Consider the following 6,000-nt stretch of genomic DNA (forward strand, 5'->3'; position numbering starts at 1 on the left):
TCCAACAGATCAAAATAAGAGTGGATTTCTTGAAGAATATTTTTTCTCAATTTTCACAGTTAAAATCACAAGGTTTTTTTTTACTGAAAAAGTGGTGGTGAGTTTTCATACAGTTAAAGCACCTTTACCCATGTCAACAACATCTGTATATAACATTTTAATGTAGAGATACTTCAGCTTTTCCCCTTTCTGTCTGTCATCTCATGTATATCTTTACCTTACAAGATCTTTCTATGAATATTGCCTCACATACTGGTGCTTCTTCTATCTGGTCCTCTGGTTTTACCCTCTTTATTAAGCTCCTGTTCTCATATTCAGGTCAATGTCCCCATTTCTTACTATGGATGGTCTCTGTCATAGGGTACTGTAGGAAAAATTTTCATTCTATATATATATATATATATATATATATATATATATATATATGTGCATCTTTCAAGGGCAGTCTAGAAGTAGACAAATTTGTATATATATATATTTGTACATCATCATACATGTTTTAAAACATAGTGAAGGAAAATTTTCAATTATACTTTGCATTACTAAAGAGGGATTTCTTATTGATGATGTGGGCTCTTCAATGAGTTATGAAATCTTGGTGCACATATTAAGGGTGATGTTAATTGGCGTGCAGGACTGTGTTGAATGTCTAAATTCTATTTTATTTAGTCATATTCCCACTTCTGCTCTACAGATTTCAGTATAGCCAAAAATTTGATTGCTTCTATTACTTTAAGTAAATTGCCCATTTTCTAAATATCATTAAAAACACAAAATAACTTGTGAATGAATAAATTTTATATTTAATTTTTCATCATTCGTTCTTATCTATTGTCAACATGTTTTTCATCCATCATGATCAAAGGTTGATTGATAGAAGAGTTTGGGTTCCTGCCCACAAAATACCTGTCAATGGTGAGTTTTGATTCAGGGTCACCAGTTGTACTTGCCCAAGCATGTATGTCCTTCCATACTCTTCCAGCTTCCTATAGAAGCCTCATCTGCGGTCACTTTTAAGTACGATTTACTGACTTAAGCTTTCATAACTGGTGATCATCAATGCTGTCTTCAAATGCCTGAAAAATGCAAACTTAGGAAGAAGCAGACTTATCTCAGTACCATCAAATCTCTTAAAGTTGACTGTTGCTTCAGTTAACTATTGATCCCAAACAAGACATCCAAAAAATAAATATCTTAAGATGTGATTTTATTACTTTATGGGATGCTGAAATATGGACTTCTTTTGATCTCTTCTGCCTCCTCCCAGATGTGGTCAGTTTTGAGTTGCCTGGGGCTGTTTTGATCTTGGCTAATCCTCTCACTATGGTGGCCTGTAGGCTGTAGGCTGAGCTACAGTGACTTTCACTGTGACAGCTGGCCTCTCCTCCACACATTGTCTCATCCTCCAAAGGGAAGCATGGGCTTGTGCAAATGGCTGAGTAAGGATTCCAAGACACAGCATCAGAAACACACTAAGCCTTCTCAAAGCTCTCTGTCAGCCCTGCCATTGTCTACTGGGCAAATCAAATAAAACATGACTTCCTCTGGATCAAAGATGGAGAAGATACTCACCTCTTGATTGGTGGAGCAACATAGGTGCTGCACAAGAGGTAGGTACAGAGAAAGGCTGAGACCACTGTCCTGTCTGCAGTCAGTCTACCACAGCTGTAAATTCCAACAGAACCATGTAATGGATATTTCAAGAATGAAGCCTTAAAGCATGACTTTTTGCAATCCTTCCATCAGCATTTGAATGAAATACGTGGATAAGAATGTGAGAGACAGATTTATGTTTAATGCAAAGCTACAGAAGTTCTACCCAGAATGTCAAGGCTCTCCCAGATGTAAATATCTCTTCCTGCCTCCTCCTCTCTAGCTCACCACTCCTAGATTAAGAAGAAATATTTTTTCTTTCTAGAAATTTCACTGTGTCCAGGAATCTCATATTTGATTCATCGAGTACAAAGCTAGAGATTTCTTGTTCCACTCCTGCCATCTGGATATACTTATGTCCATAGTGCCCTTCCTTTGATTGAACTGGATATGACATTTCAAAATAGACAAATTCTTTTATTGAAGGAAAGTTATCAGGAATTGGAAAATGAATACTGTTTTGAGGTATTAGGTCCATTCTTTTGGAAGGATTTGGCTTCTCCTAAATGTGACGGTTGAGCTGAGATGGTGATTGTGAAGAGACTGAGGTCTCTGCACACTATAAAATTACCAGTGGAGATGGTATGAATTACTTTTGCCATACTTCTGCCAGCATTCCTTTCAGTTGGACAGAGATTTCATGGCCAGTAGTTCCTCATTTATGGGAAAACACCTTTCTTGTCTTCATCAAGTTCCCCTGTGAAACTTTCTTAGATTTTTTCCTATTTTAGTAGGTCTTCTAGGGAGGTTTTATAATTTATCAAGAAGTTCTCAATGCATAGCTGTCATTAAAATGTGAAATACAGTATATTGGTCTCTATAATTGTGTGCATTTTTTATTCCATGCATTCCTTTATAGCTGGCAGCAGTTCAAATCTTTAAAAAGGCATCATGAGCAGTGAACTAGTTGATGGTCACACTAAGCTGGAAAAAAAAGCCCAAACCAAAGACTGACTTTCAGAATTGAAGGCTCTATTCACCCACCTATCAACTGCTCTATGTTAAGGTGCCCAGACTTACACACAGCTCAGTGCAACTCCCATGGGCTCAGTATTCATTACCTTTTATCACTGTGTGATTTTCATTCTCATCATCACCAAATAGGTGCTGCATCGTCAGGCACTGAATCCATACCCCACTGAGGAAGGCGGGGAAAGAATCAAGGGTATAGAACAAATGGAATGCCAGAGGAATTGTTTTCAAAGGTTATTTTATTGAAGTATAACATATACCTGGAAAAATGAATACCACAGTTTTAATGAACTGTGACAACATGAATAAATTCCATGTAACCAGAACCCAGTCTTAAAAAGAGAACATGACCAGCCACTAAATTTCCTTGTGCATCCAGATCTAATCACCAGTACCTTCCCCACAATTCAGTACCCACAATTCAAACAATATGGATGAACTTTCTCTTCTATTTATGGTGATTCTTTTCTATCCAGACTAAAATGTCCTATCTTCATCATTTAATACATAAACTTCAGTGATGTCAATTATATTCACAATTTGGCTTTGAATACATGGAACCATACAATGCATATTATGTTGTGAGACTGATTATTTATATTTAAACAATACCTGTGTTCCAGGAAGCTCCATCTAAGAATTCATTTTACAACACTTTGGCCAAAATTGGGTTCCATAGAGCAGATGTGTCTTATTACTTCAGGGAGTTCAGAAAACTGAGGAACTTCAATGACTTCCCAGAAAGAAACAACTTATAAGTTTCCAGAAATTTTGACAAGGAAGTCACAACAAATAACTGGGAAAAGAGCAGAGGTGCAAGGTGACCATGTAGTGGAGATTGGGACAGAGATGACACATAGCCATCAGAGTTACTGGGAAATTTCCCAAAAGTGTGAAAATAGTAACAAAATACATTTGCTTACACAGATAAAATAGGGAATGCTGGCTATAACACAGCATATTAAGGCTGGTGGTAGAGGTGAAACAAAGATAACAAACGGATGGCTGGAGAGGAAGATGGGTACAGAGGCATCTGGAGGGGAGGCTGAGATGATGCTCAGAATGATGACTAGGTTCCCTATGAGAGTAAACATGTGCCTGGACAGACACATGTTTGTGAGACAATGGACATCCTCTCTGCGATTTCAGAAAGTGCTGGGAGGATAAATAGTAGAAGCCTTGTTGGATTCCTGAATTCCTGTAAAGAAAGTGTCTCCCAACAGTGTTGTAAAAGCAACACTAAATTAAGCACCCATATCCAAGAGTGTTCCATGTTGTAGCATGCATCAGAACTTTATTCCTTTTCATGTCGATTCAGTATTCCAACGTGTGGATACTCCATATTGTGTTAATCCATTATCTGTGGTTGGACTCTTAGTTCTTTACATCTCTCTATATTAGACATAGTCATAGAAACAGAAATTAAATTAAGTTACAGGGTCTGCAGATAAGGATAATTGGGTGTTATTTCTTAATAGGTAAGAGTTTCTGTTTTGAGTAATGAAAACGAATGAATAATAGAAGGTCGTGATGATAGCAAAACATTGTAAAAATAATTGATATTGGTGAATCTTGCAATTAAACATGGTTGAAATTTAAAGCTTCATGTTGAATATATATGTTTTACTACATTAAAATAACTAATTTAAAATTTGATTAATAATGCAAAAGCAAAACAAATCTAATAACTATCTCAGAAAGCTTTTCTTAAAAACAATATTGTTGAGATTATTCTAGGATGTTTAATGATGTCCTAGAGCTCTATTTATCAATGGACAAATGAATCTCATCAAAATTAAAAACTTTTGCAATTTGAAGCAGTTTAAAATGATAATCGACCCAATGAAAAAAATATTTGGAAATCACATATTAAGTATGAATACATAAGGAAATATAGGATACATAAGGAAATCCAACTTAACATTAAAAATAGAAACAATCCAGTTAAAAGATAGGTCCAAAGCAAAAAAGAAGCTCTCAGCTCCAAAGTATAGTGAAAGCACCCTCAATAAACACGGATTCATTGTTTTTTTTTCCAATCTATTTGGGATCTGCATGGTCTGCTTAGTGCTTGGACTATGTGTCAGTTGAAAAACAGAATAAGATAGTTGACAGCTAATATCAGTTCTGTAAACCAGATGTGATTTCCCATTTGGAGAAAGATTAGATATGCTTAGAACTTCTCCAAGCCAGAGACCAGGCAATCTCCAGGAATCTGTGCTGCAATACTAAAAGAGGATGTTCAAGGAATGAATACATCCCTGTGGCATATTTATGGGAATTGGAGCCTAGCCGTCTTTAAAAATTTAAACAGTACTTTTCTTAACATTCTCTCCATACCTGCAATCTAACTTACTGTCCTCCCCCTCTCCTGTCGTGGACCGCCCATTTCCGTAGCCCACCACAAAACCACACCCTTCCTGTTATGTTCTACACTTCCCTATTCCTAACTTCTACCCTAAGCCTAGCAACTGCTTTTTAGCTTGTGTGATTGGCTACCCTCCCCTGACGTACATGCCCCGACTCCATCCCTCCTCCAAACTGTATATAACCCGAGCTCACCAAGCGTCCGGGTCCTTTTTAGCCCTTGAGCCCCTGAGCACACGAGTCTTTGCTATGTAACAATAAAGTAGCAGTGTGCAACAATTGGCCTCTGGCTCAAGTCTTTTTAGGACCCTCGGCGGGGAACCCTGCCGAGCATCGGCTCACCTTAGTCCACTTATCCGGGCCCGGAACCCCCTCACCCCCACCCGGTGAAATGTCCAAACACCCTGACGCCGCGAGGCAGGAGGCCCAAGAGCCGTAGCGCCCTCTTTAGCCCCTGCGACATCACCGCGGCACATCCCTGGAAATATCAATGGCAGGTTTCCTTAGTTGAGTGATATTCTCTAAAATATAGAAGGAAAAATAATATCAATGCAGCATCAAAGCTCCAAATTGACTCAATATGTGCCAACTCGCAAGCCCTATGTTAGCAAGAAGTATAATAAAGTACTCAGTGACCAGTCATCCTGCAATCAGCATAAGCACAGTCACAGGAGAAGTACATCACATGACTATCATCTACATAGGTTTCACACGAAAGTCAACGTGATGTTTGTGACCACTTAATTTATAGGTTTGGATTCATAGACAACACAGACTTCAGTGATACAAAAACAGATTTTATTAGGAAAGTAATTAAAGAAAATGATTTAAAGAGAGTAATTAAAAGAGTTTTCTAAAATAAGGCATAGTTACATCACCATAGATGATAAGATGACACTAACACCTGAAGAGAAGTGCTGGAGAGTTTCAGAAGCAGCACTCAAAGTCTCATTAGTAAAAATCCACAGCAACCTTAGAGACAGCATTCAGAATCTCCTTAGTTAAAAT

Source organism: Tamandua tetradactyla, chromosome 11, assembly GCF_023851605.1.
Source record: "Tamandua tetradactyla isolate mTamTet1 chromosome 11, mTamTet1.pri, whole genome shotgun sequence".
Classification (NCBI taxonomy): domain Eukaryota; kingdom Metazoa; phylum Chordata; class Mammalia; order Pilosa; family Myrmecophagidae; genus Tamandua; species Tamandua tetradactyla.